Raw genomic sequence first — 13,639 nt, 5'->3', positions numbered from 1 at the left:
TGGAGCTGCACCCATCCAGGCAAGTGGGCAGTATTCCATCCCACTCCTGACTGGTGTCTTGTAAATGGTGGACAGGCTTTGGGGAATCAGGAGGTGAGATACTCATGGTCTGTAGTCTCTGACCCTCAGGATTACCTCCGACAACTTGCCCATCACCGACGTCAAGCTCACCGGTCTTTAGTTCCTTGGCTTGTCCTTACCACCTTTCTTAAATAATAGTACCACATTAGCCAATCTCCAGTCTTCTGGAACCTCACCTGTGACTATTGACAATACAAATATCTCAGCAAGGGGCCCAACAATCACCCTAGCTTCTCACAGAGGTCTGAGGTACACCTGATCAGGTCCTGAGTATTTATCCACTTTTATGTGTTTCAAGACATTCAGCACTTTCTCCACTGTAATATGGACAATTTTCAAGATGTCACCATCTACTTCCCTACATTCTATACCTTCTATGTCTTTCTCCACAGAAAACACTGATGCAAAATACTCATTTAGTATCTCCCCCATCTGCTGTGGCTCCACACAAAGATTGCCTTGCTGATCCATGAGGGGCCCTATTCTCTCCCTAGTTACCCTTTTGTCCTTAATTTATTTGTAAAAGCCCTTTGAATTCTCCTTAGCCCTAATTGTCAAAGCTATCTCATGTTTCCTTTTTGCCCTTCTGATTTCCCTCTTAAGTATGCTCCTACTGCCTTTATAGATTGGGAGGTAATTGGCTGAGTTGGGTTTATCCTGCTTTTTTCCTGTGTACAGGACATACCTGGGCATTTTCCACATTGTTGGGTAGATGTCAGTCTTGTAACTGTACTGGAAGAGCTTGACTTGGGGAGCGGCAAGTTCTGCAGCACACATCTTCAGTACTATTGCCGGAATGTTATCAGGGCTCATAGTGTTTACAGTATCCAGTGCCTCCAGCCATTTCTTGATATCACGTGGAGTGAATTGAATTGGCTGGCAACTGGTACCTGTAATACAGGGGACCACTTGAGGAGCCCGAGATGGATCATCCACTCAGCACTTCTGACTGAAGATTGTTGTGAATACATCAGCCTTATCTTTTGCATCGATGTGCTGGGCTCCTCCATCATTGAGGATGGGGATATTTGTGGAGCCTCCTCCTCCAGTGAGTTGTTTAATTGTCCACCACCATTCACTACTGGATGTGGAAGGACTGCAGAACTTACATCTGATCCATTGGTTGTGGGATCGCTTAGCTCTGTCTATCACTTGCTGTTTATGCTGTTTTGCTCGCAAGTAGTCCCATTTGGTAGCATCACCAGGTTGACACCTCATTTTCAGGTATGCCTGGTATTGCTGCTGGCATGTCCTCCTGCACTCTCCATTGATCCAGGTTTGATCCCCTGGTTTGATAGTCATGGTTGAGTGGGGGATATGCCAAGCCATGAGAATGCAGATTGTGCTGGAGTACAGTTCTGCTGCTGTTGATGGCCCACAGCATCTCATGGACACCCAGTCTTGAGTTGCTAGATCGGTTCAAAGTCTGTCCCATTTAGCATGGTGATAGTGCCACACAGCACGACAGAGGTTATTCTCAATATGAAGGCGGGGCTTCATCTCCACAAGGACAGTGGGGTGGTCACTTTTACCGATATTGTTACGGACAGACGCTTTTGCAGCCAGCAGATTAGTAAGGATGAGGTCAAGAATATTTGCTCCACTTGTTGGTTTCTTCGCCACCTGCCGCAGATCCAGTCTAACACTTGTATCCTTTTGGACCTGACCAGCTCGGTCAGTAATGCTGCTGCCAAGCCACTCGTGTTGGTGGACAGTGAAAGCACCCCCCTATCCAGAGAACATTATACGTCCTTTCCACCTTCAGTGCTTCCTCCAAGTGTTGTTCAACACAGAGGAGTACTGATTCATCAACCAAACGAGGATGGTATGTGGTAACCAGTAAGAGGTTTCCTTGCCCGTGTTTAACCAGAAGCCATGAGACTTCATGGGGTCCGGAGTTGATGTCAAGAGCTCCCGGGGCAACTCCCTCCCGACTGCATCCCACTGTGCTGCCACTCTGCTGCGTCTGTCCTACTGGGGGGTATAGGATATAGAGCTGAAAATGTGTTGCTGGAAAAGCACAGCAGGTCAGGCAGCATCCAGGGAACAGGAGAATAGACGTTTCGGGCATAAGCCCTTCTTCAGGAATGAGGAAAGTGTGTCCAGCAGGCTAAGATAAAAGGTAGGGAGGAGGGACTTGGGGGAGGGGCATCGGAAATGCGATAGGTGGAAAGAGGTCAAGGTGAGGGTGATGGGTCAGACTGGGGTGGGGGCGGAGAGGTCAGGAAGAAAATTGCTGGTTAGGAAGGCGGTGCTGAGTTCGATGGATTTGACTGAGACAAGGTGGGGGAGGGGAAATGAGGAAACTGGTGAAATCCGAGTTCATCCCGTGTGGTTGGAGGGTTCCTAGGCGGAAGATGAGGCGCTCTTCCTCCAACCGTCGTGTTGTTGTGGTCTGGCGATGGAGGAGTCCAAAGACCTGCATATCCTTGGTGGGGTGGGAGGGGGAGTTGAAGTGTTGAGCCACAGGGTGGTTGGGTTGGTTGGTCCGGGTGTCCCAGAGGTGTTCTCTGAAACGCTCCGCAAGTAGGCGGCCTGTCTCCCCAATATAGAGGAGGCCACATCGGGTGCAGAGGATGCAATAGATGATGTGTGTGGAGGTGCAGGTGAATATGTGGCGGATATGGAAGTTTCCTTTGGGGCCTTGGAGGGAGGTGAGGGGGGAGGTGTGGGCGCAAGTCTTGCACCTCCTGCGGTTGCAGGGGGAGATGCCGGGAGTGGAGGTTGGGTTGGTGGGGGGGTGTGGATCTGACAAGGGAGTCACGGAGGGAGTGGTCTTGACGGAAAGCTGATAGGGGAGGGGAGGGAAATATATCCTTGGTGGTGGGGTCCGTTTGGAGGTGGCGGAAATGACGGTGGATGATGCGCTGTACATGGAGATTGGTAGGGTGGGAGGTGAGGACCAGTGGGGTTCTGTCCTGGTGGCGGTTGGAGGGGCGGGGCTCAAGGGCGGAGGAGCGGGAAGTGGAAGAGATGCGGTGGAGGGAATCATCGACCACGTCGGGGGGGAAATTGCGGTCCTTGAAGAAGGAGGCCATCTGGGTTGTACGTTTTTGGAACTGGTCCTCCTGGGAGCAGATGCGGCGGAGACGAAGGAATTGGGAGAATGGGATGGCGTTTTTACAGGGGGCAGGGTGGGAGGAGGTGTAGTCCAGGTAGCTGTGGGAGTCAGTCGGTTTGTAATAGATGTCCGTGTTGATTCGGTCGCCTGAGATAGAAATAGAAAGGTCGAGGAAGGGGAGGGAGGAATCTGAGACTGTCCAGGTGAATTTGAGGTCGGGGTGGAAGTTGTTGGTGAAGAGGATGAACTGTTCAACCTCCAAGTGGGAGCACGAGGCGGCGCCGATACAGTCATCTATGTAGCGGAGGAAAAGGTGGGGGGTGGGGCCAGTGTAGTTGCGGAAGATGGACTGTTCCACATATCCTACGAAGAGGCAGGCATAGCTGGGGCCCATGTGGGTGGGGAGTTCTTGGACTAAGGGGGACAGGACCGTGTCGAGGTATGCGGAGATGAGTTCGGTGGGGCAGGAGCAGGCGGAGACAATGGGTTGGCCGGGGCAGTCAGGTTTGTGGATTAGGATATATCCAGGGATGGTAATGGTGGTGTTCCTTTCGTTTGGAGGAAGTGGGAGGATTGGAAAGAGAAGTTGTTCAGGGTGAGGACCAGTTCAGTCAGTCGAAGGAGGGTGTCAGTGGAAGGGTACTGGTTGGTACGGCGGGAAAGGAAGAAGCGGAGGGCTTTGAGTCCTTCGTGATGGGGGATGGAGGTGTACAGGGACTGGATGTCCATGGTGAAGATAAGGCGTTGGGGACCGGGGAAGCGAAAATCATGGAGGAGGTGGAGGGCATGGGTGGTGGGGACGTGGGGAGTTCTTGGACTAAGGGGGACAGGACCGTGTCGAGGTATGCGGAGATGAGTTCGGTGGGGCAGGAGCAGGCGGAGACAATGGGTTGGCCGGGGCAGTCAGGTTTGTGGATTAGGATATATCCAGGGATGGTAATGGTGGTGTCTGGGGTGTTATCGAAAAGGTATGATTCCCTAAGAATGACCAGGTCAGGCTGCTGCTTGACTAATCTGTGAGACAGCTCTCCCAGATGTTGGTAAGGAGGCCTTTGGATGGTTGACAGGGCTGTTTGTGTTTTTGCCGCTATCTTTTCTGGTTCCAAAATCGATACCAGGTGGTCCATCCAGTTTCATTTTGTTGTTATGACTTTCTAGCGATTGATATAACTGAGTGGCTTGCTAGGCCATTTCAGGGGGCAGGTTAGAGTCAACCACATTGCTGTGGCTCTGGAGTCACATGGAGGCCTGACCAGATAAGGATGGCAGATTTCCTTTCTTGAAGGACATTAGTGAACCAGATGGGTTTTTCCGACAATTGACAATGTTTTCATGGTTATCTGTCGACCCTTAATTCCAGGTTTTTTTTTACTGAATTCAAGTTCCACCATCTGTTGTGATTTGAACCCAGGTCCCCAGAACATTATTCTGGGTTTCTGAATTAATAGTCAAGTGATAATACCACTTGTCGAGAGTGTGGTGCTAGAGAAGCACAGCAGGTCAGGCAACAACCGAGGAGCAGGAGAATCGACGTTTCGGGCATAAGCCCTTCATCAGGAATGAGGTTGAGGGTTGGGGCTGGGAGATAAATGGGAGGTGGTGGGGTTGGGGGGAAGGTAGCTGACAAAGCAATAGGTAGATTAAGGTGAGGGACAAGGTGATAGTTTGGGGGGGGAGGGGAAAGTGATAATACCACTAGGCCATTTAAGCCTGCACCATCATGGCTGATCTTCAAACTCTTCCAGCTTTCTCCCTGTAGCCTTTGATCTATTTAGACCTAAGAACTATATCTAACTCTCTCTTGAAAACATTCAATGTTCTGGCCTTAAGTGCTTTTTGTGGCAGAGAAACCCATAGTCTAGGTGAAGACTCACCATGGTCTAGGTGAAGAAATTTCTCATTATATGGACTACTCTGCATCCTTAGACTGTGACCCCTGTCATCAGGAATGTCCTTCATGCATTTATCCCGTCTGGTTTTGTTAGAATTCCAAACGTTTCTGTGCAATCCCCCTTTATTCTTTTAAACAATAGTGAATATAGTCCTAATCGATTCAGACTCTTTCCAAATGTTGACTGGGAATACCATAATTCGAGTACTTTTAATGGGTCAGTTTTTGTCCAATGTGTGCAGGAAGATTTCCTAAAACAGTAGACAGGCCAACAAGGGGTGAGGCCACATTGGATTTCGCACTGAGTAATGAATCTGACCAGGTGTTAGATTAGAGGTAGCTTAACACTTTGGTAATAGTGACCACAATTTGGTTACGTTTATTTTAGCGATGGAAAGGCATAGGTATATACCGCAGGGCAAGAGTTATAGCTGGGGGAAAGGCAATTACGGTGCGATTAGACAAGATTTAGGATGCATAGGATGGGGAAGGAAACTGCAGGGGATGGATACAATTGAAATGTGGAGCTTATTCAAGGAACAGCTACTGCGTGTCCTTGATAAATATGTACCTGTCAGGCAGGGAGGAAGTGGTCGAGTGAGGGAGGTGAAGTTTAGAAAAGAAGTTGAAGCTCTTTTCAAGAAGCAGAAGAAGAAGAAGAAGAAGGGTTATATTACCATAAGACGTGAAGGCTCAGTTAGGGTGCTTGAGTATTAAAAGTTGTCCAGGAAAGACCTAAAGGGAGAGCTAAGGGGACATGTGAAGTTGTTGGCAGATAGGATCAAGAAAAACCCTAAAGCTTTCTATAGGTATATCAGGAATAAAATAATGACTAGAGTAAGATTAGGGCCAATCAAGGACAATAGTTGTGCGTGGAGTCAGAGGAGATAGGAGAAGCGCTAAATGAATATTTTTCGTCAGTATTCACACTGGAAAATGACAATGTTATCGAGGAGAATACTGAGAAACAGGTCGTTAGACTGGATGGGATTGAGGTTCACAAGGAGGAGATGTTTCCAACTCTGGAAAGTGTGAAAATAGATAAGTCCCCTGGGCCAGATGGGATTTAACCTAGGATTCTCTGGGAAACCAGGGAGGAGATTGCAGAGTCTTAGGCTTTGATCTTTATGTCTTCTTTGCCAACAAGAATAGTGCCAGAAGACTGGAGGACAGCAAATTTTGTCTTCTTGTACAAGAAGGGGATTAGAGACAACCCTGGTAATTATAGACCACTGAGCCTTACTTCAGTTGTGGGTAAAGTGTTGGAAAAGGTTATAAGAAATTGGATTTATAATCATCTCAAGAGGAATAAGTTGAATATGGATAGTCAACACGGTTTTGTGAAGGGTAGGTCTTGCCTCACAAACCTTATTGAGTTCTTTGAGAAGGTGATCAAACAGGTGGATGAGGGTAAAGTGGTTGATGTGGTGTGTATGGACTTCAGTAAGGTGTCTGATAAAGTTCCCCATAGTAGACTATTGCAGAAAGTAAGGAGGCATGGGATTGAGGGAGATTTAGCAGTTTGCATCTGAAATTGTCTAGTTGAAAGAAGACAGAGGGTGGTCGTTGATGGGAAATGTTCATCCTGGTGTTCAGCTACTAGTGGTGTACCGCAAGGATCTGTTTTGGGGCCACTGCTGTTTGTCATTTTTATAAATAACCTGGAAGAGGGCGTAGAAGGATGGGTTAATAAATTTGCAGATGACACTAAAATCAGTGGAGTTGTGGATAGTGCCAAAGAATGTTGCTGGTTACAGAGGGACATAGATAAAGTGCTGAGCTGGGCTGAGAGGTGGCAAATGGAGTTTAATGTGGAAAAATGTGAGGTGATTCACTTTGGAAGGAGTAACAGAAATATAGAGTATTGGGCTAATGGTGAGATTCCTGGTAGTTTAGATGAGCAAAGAGATCTTGGTGTCCATGGGTGTAGATCCCTGAAAGTTGCCACCCAGGTTGATAGGGTTGTTAAGAAGGTGTACAGTGTATTAGCTTTTATTAGAAGAGGGATTGAGTTTCGTACCTATGAGTTCATGTTGCAGCTGTACAAAACTCTGGTGCGGTTGCACTTGGATTATTATATCGAGTTCTGGTTGTCACATTATAGGAACGACATGGAAGCATTGGAAAGGATGCAGAGGAGATTTAGCAGGATTTTGCCTGCTGTGGCAGGCAGGTCTTATGAAGAAAGGCTGAGGAATTTGAGGCTGTTTTAATTAGAGAGAAGAAGGTTGAGAGGTGACTTAGTGGAGACATACAAAATGATCAGAGTATTAGATAGGGTGGACTGCGAGAGCCTTTTTTCTTGGATTGTGATGGCTAGCACAAGGGGACATAGCTTTAAATTGAGGAGTGATAGATATAGGACAAATGTCGGAGGTAGTTTCTTTACTCAGATAATAGGGCGTGGAATACCCAGCCTGCAACAGTAGTAGACTCCACAACTTTAAGGGCATTTAAATGGTCATTGTATAAATATATAGATGAAAATGGAACAGTGTATGTTAGATAGGCTTCAGATTAGTTTCACAGGTCAGCACATCATCGAGGGCCAAAGGGGCCTGTACTGCGCTGTAATGTTCTATGCTCTAATTGAGATAGTGTGTTGCCTAACATTTGTTTCCTCCCTCCTTATGTGTTGAGCTCCCTGATTCAGACTGTTTCCAAGCCTGTGGATGGCTATTGAATTACTACCCAGACCCCTGAGTGAAGGTTATCCCTCTTGACTTGACTGCACCCAGCTGACAACCAAGACAAACTTCCTGCCCATGTGTCTGAGCTAAACAGCAAACCAATACATCAGTAATGTATCCCTACAGCATGGAAGCAGGCCATTTGCCCATTAGGTTCACACTGACCCACTCCTCTATCCTATCCCTGTAACCCTGTGTTCCCATGGCTAACCCACCTAGCATGCATATCCCAAGACACTATGGACAATTTAGCATGTCCAATCCACCTATGCTACACATCTTTGACCTGTGGAAGGAAACCAGAGCACCTAGAGGAACAAGCAATAATTACCCTTTAGCAGCTACTCACTGTGGCCTAGTGAGAAACTTAATGCTGCTCATCAAAAGTATAAAAGGTGGCACAAGGTGTTCCCAATGTTGAGTTTGGTCTCCTTGGATTTCTGATCTGATTCTTCACCAAATCTCTCCTTGGCAAATATCACTCAAGCCCCTATAAGATTCTACCCTGTCTAACTATGTAACTGACTATGTCTCTTTGAGCTATAGCCGAAATAACATAGAGTCATACAGCATGGAAACGGACCCTTTGGTCCAACTAGTCCGTGCCGAACATAATCCCAAACTAAATTATTTCCCCCCTGCCATATCCCTCCAAACATTTCCTATTCATGTACTTATCCAAACAAACAGATTCATTCTACCTTGCCTCATAATTAGAATTCTAATCTCTATTAGCTTTATAGCAAAACCATACAATACTGTCAAAGGCCAATATATCCTTCCTGGTTTGGCTTGTATTTACAGAGTTAGGAAGCAAATGTTTTTTCTTGATTCAGGATGTGGTTAAAGTATGAAACTGTGAGGGTGCAAGAATCCTGCAAACTGGCTCAATAATATTTTGGGGCACAGAACAGTTTGCCTCAATCTTGTTACATAAGATTTAATGGATTGAGTCAGGTCTGCAATGGCGCCAATTGTTTACAGCCTGGGGAAGAAGTGAATTTGATGCACCGGATCTTTTGTCAAACTCCATAAGTTGCTGAAGTATATTGTGATGAATTATCTCAACATGATTAGATTAGATTCCTTACAGTATGGAAACAGGACCTTCAGCCCAACAAGTCCACACCGACCCTCTGAAGAGTAACCCACCCAGACCCATTCCCGTACCTCATGCCACATGTTGAATAATGTGTTACTTCCAATTAATCTTTCACTTTCTCAGAATTGCTACAGAACAAATGGAGGCCATTTGGCCTGTCATAATTAATGCCAACCTCCTGCATCTTCCCCATATTCCTGCATACTGTTTCCTCCAAACTTTCATCTAATATTTTCTGGAATGAACTGTCCAAAAGTAGCCATAAAATTGGCAAAATAAAATGCTCCTTCCATGTGTGTGGTTTGTAAATTGTGTTTTCTTCATTTTTTGTGTTATATTTTGTTTTTGTTACTTATTATGACTGAAAATCTTGCATTGGGAACACATCTCCTGATATTACATGCAAATTAATGGAAAAACTTATTTCAATGATGAGCAGTTTTGATGTAAGTAGCTTTCACAAATAACTGACTGCTGAAAATTGTTTCCGTATTTTCAGCTTCTGTGGGATTCCCAAGCCACAAGTTCCTTTACTGTTTCCTGTCCTTCTCCGAAACGGTTGAGAGGATTTTACAAAATCAATGCAGCTTGCATCAGCACACTGGTAATGAAGGAACAGGAAATAACAGAGTGCCCAAATGACAAAAAATAACAGCAAATACAGAAAATTAAATGGCAAAATTAATGAATCTTTACTTCAATGCATGTAGTAATTGGAGGCAGCGGTGATGGAGAGTTTGGGCCCAATACAAGACCTGCTGGAACAGACTAAATGGGCCGAATGGTCTCAGCTTTAATGGACATGGTTACAAGGTGGCTGCTTTGGGGCCGAAACGAACCCGTGGCAGTGACAGAGTCAACTTTGGGCTGGTGCAGTACTCGGTGGCATTGGTGTTTGCATTTTCAGGTCCCAGCGAGGACTCATAGGGCATTGCTGGAGGCAAGATGCTGCTGAAGAGTGGACCACTTTCATTACACTGGCAGTGACACAGCGAAAGGATCTCATACCTGGCCACCATGCCGATGGCCCAAGGTGGAGCACTTCACAAAGAGGGCTGAAAAGTTGAATACTTTTTTTGTCTTTTTTTAATCTTTCAACTTTTATATACTATGTTTTGGTGTATTTTTTTTTTGTTTTAAGATAATGTCGGATACTGGTTACACCAGATAACACTTTTCACTATATTTTGTAACAAAATACATGACTATAAATAAATCAAATCAAATAATAAAAAAAAGAATTAATAGCACAATCAATGTTAATGAGTGTAATTTCATAGCCGTTATGAGGACTTATGAGAAACCTTTTCAGCCAGAGAGTGGTGAATCTGTGGAATTCATTGCCACAGAAGGCTGTGGAGGCCAGGTTCTTGATTGCTAAAGGGGTCAAAGGTTACTGGGAGAAAGCAGGAAAATGGAGTTGAAAAAACATTCAGCCATGATTGAATGGTGGAAAAGATTTGATGGGCCAGATGGCCTAATTTATGCTCCTATGCCTTATGGACATGGTTACAAGGTGACCAAGGGGTGGTGGGCTAATATTAATAGTATGAACAGAATAAGTTCAATCACAAGAAATTATCTTGGATCATAATATGTAGAGTCTATACAGGTGGAGATAATAAAATAAAGGGTAAGAAAACATCGGCCCCTGGAAATAGCTATACTGTAAATCATAAGATAACAAGGAGATATTAAAATTGCAGTGCAGTAATCATGGATGACTTTAATCTTCATGCGGATTGGGAAAATCAAATTGTTAGAGATAGTTGCAGGGAAGAATTCATAATATATCTGGAATAGCCCCTTGAGAATTCAGCTGAGGAAGATAATAACGGGATGACCAGGAAATGGTACAGGAGTTGAATGAATATTTCACATCAGTCATTAAGGTAAAACAGACAAAATTATTCCAAAAATATTATATAATTAAGGGGAAAAATAGGAAGTTAAATAAATATGTTAGCTGTCACTAGAGAATAAATGTTAGTTTGTGGGCGGCACGGTGGCACAGTGGGCGGCACAGTGGCACAGTGGTTAGCACTGCTGCCTCACAGCGCCAGAGACCCGGGTTCAATTCCCGCCTCAGGTGACTGTCTGTGCGGAGTTTGCACATTCTCCCCGTGTCTGCATGGGTTTCCTCTGGGTGGTCCGGTTTCCTCCCACAGTCCAAAAAACAAATGTGCAGGTTAGGTGAATTGGCCATGCTAAATTGCCCATAGCGTTTGGTGTAGGGGAATGGGTTTGGGTGAGTTGCGCTTCTGCGGGTCGGTGTGGACTTGTTGGGCCAAAGGGCCTGTTTCTACACTGTAAGTAATCTAATCGAATCTAAAAGGTCTCAAAGTTGACTAGCCCCCTGCACTTGGTTTTATTCTAGAATATAAACAGAATAGCTACAGAGATGGTGGATGCACTCGTAGTAATCTTGTAAGATTTCTTTGACCCAGAGGATGGCATGTGGCTCAGTGGTTAGCACTGCTGCCTCACTGTAGCAGGGACTTGGGTTTGATTCTAGCCTTGGGTGACTGTTTGTGTGGAGTTTGCACATTCTCCTCATGTCTGGTGCTCAGGTTTCCTCCTCAGGAGTGCAGGTTAGGTCCAAAGGTGTGCAGGTTAGGTGGATTGACCACAGTAAATGTGGGGTTACAGAGCTAGGAAGGGATGGCCTTTGGAATGTTGGTGCGGACTTGATGGGTGAAGTGGCCTCTTACTGCACTGTAATGATTTTGTGAACATATGTGATTGGAAAACTGCCAATGTAACATCCTTATTCAAAGAGAAACAAAAAAACAGGTAAGTTCAGCCAAACATCGGCCACTAGGAAAATGTTAGTCTATAATGAAGAACATAATAGCAGAGCATTTAAAAACATATGATATAATCACGTAAAATCAAGATAAACCATAATCCTATTGAATGGCAGATGAGACTAGATGGGCTGAATGGCCTGTATTTTTTCCATGTCTTATATACATTTTTGATATATGGACTTGACTTTTCTTCAACAAAAGTGACATCACACGTATGTTAATTCCCATATTTGTTGAAATATCATTGTTTTACCTCTACATCTCTTTGAGTTTCTCCTTAGACTTGAATATAAGTGTCAGCATGATGCTTAACTTCATGTCAACTCTGGTTTTACCATGGATCAATGTCTTTGTAGAGAGCCTGATACACCATGTGGTAGTGTGGGAAAAGATTTATTCACCCATGAGAGGCCCACAAAAACAAATTGGCCAAATTGTACCAGGACACCCAGAATTCCTGAGCATCTCACGAACTGGGTCAGACAACACAAAGACAATGGAATACGCTTTCAAGCTCCCATGGACATGACAAGAGGCTCAAAGCCCGAAGGGCAGTTTCACAACCCAGCAACAGCAAAGCCACACAAAGAGTAGAGAGAAAGTGAGGGCTGCAGATGCTGGAGAAGGGCTGAAGAAGCCATTCCTGAAGAAGGGCTTATGCCCGAAACGTCGATTCTCCTGTTCCTTGGATGCTGCCTGACCTGCTGTGCTTTTCCAGCAACATATTTTCAGTGAGGGCTGCAGATGCTGGAGAAGGGCTGAAGAAGCCATTCCTGAAGAAGGGCTTATGCCCGAAACGTCGATTCTCCTGTTCCTTGGATGCTGCCCGACCTGCTGCGCTTTTCCAGCAACACATTTTCAGTACACAAAGAGTAGGACAGACAGACAGTCACCACAGGACAATGGAAGCACCTCACCACTCCAGGAAAGACTTTAACACCTACCTGGGAAGATGAATGGAACCATGATACTGTCAGGATGTTGCATTGTGTGAAGGAACAGGACATTCATCCGATAAACTGTTTTCCAATTAGCACCCTTGCAACTAAATTACTCCATTTTCAGAAGCATTGTATTTTCCCATTTCTCAAACGGTGTCATTGTGCAGCATTACTATAAAACTGGTCTCATCCTCAGCTCTGGGAGGAGAAATCAAATTCTCTGTGCAGACTGTCAGTTCTGTGTCAGCTAGTCTGTTTTCTCCTCCAGTGATATCGCTTGCAATAAACTGTTTGTCAATTTCACTTGGAACTGTGTTTTGTGATCTCTAATCTATTGGGCAAATTTCTCTGACAGGAAGTAAGATGAACAAGGTGTAGACAGGGCACTGGATCCAGCTCACACCATTGCTCCCCAACGTAAAATATCCCTATTCTTTCTCTGGCGTCTGTGTCCAAAGGTGTGAGTGAGGTGTCTGAGATGTCTGGGACAGGCAAGTGTACAGCACACAGGGCCTCAATACATTAGAATGATCAAGGATTTGGTACCCCGCTGGTCTGTATTCTGAACAGTATGTGCTTCTGTGTATAATGTTGTTTCTCTCACATCATTGGGTATTGCAGCCCCTTTCACACAGGTCAAAATACTTACTTTGCCCCCTCTGAATGTAGCCGCTGCCATTTTCAGTCTCACTATGTATTTTCAACTTCCAATAATGGAAAATGATAGTGAGAGGTCTTTGGACATTGGCTGCCAGCCTCTATATCCACATATTGGTAAGGCCCTGACCATCCATATCCTCCTTCCGATGCTTCTTGTGAACCCAAAGGCTTCTCACCCCTCCAGACTTTGGCCTAACCCATCTCGATAAGCCTGCAACTGCCCACCTTCCCTGCCCAGCCCCCGGCATGTGAGATGACCTTGTCAAGCGTGGTCAAGCATGGCTTGCCTTCATTGCTCAGACCTTTGAGCATCTCTCATGTTGAGGTTGTACAGGACATTGGTGAGGCCCCTTCTGGAGTATTCCAGGGTACTTGTGGCATGGATGACTCCACTCCTGCATGA

This window comes from Chiloscyllium plagiosum, unplaced genomic scaffold, assembly GCF_037043375.1.
Source record: "Chiloscyllium plagiosum isolate Xiang-an unplaced genomic scaffold, Cpla_swu_hap1 HiC_scaffold_11, whole genome shotgun sequence".
Taxonomy (NCBI): Eukaryota; Metazoa; Chordata; class Chondrichthyes; order Orectolobiformes; family Hemiscylliidae; genus Chiloscyllium; species Chiloscyllium plagiosum.
Note: the sequence above shows the minus strand (reverse complement) of the source record.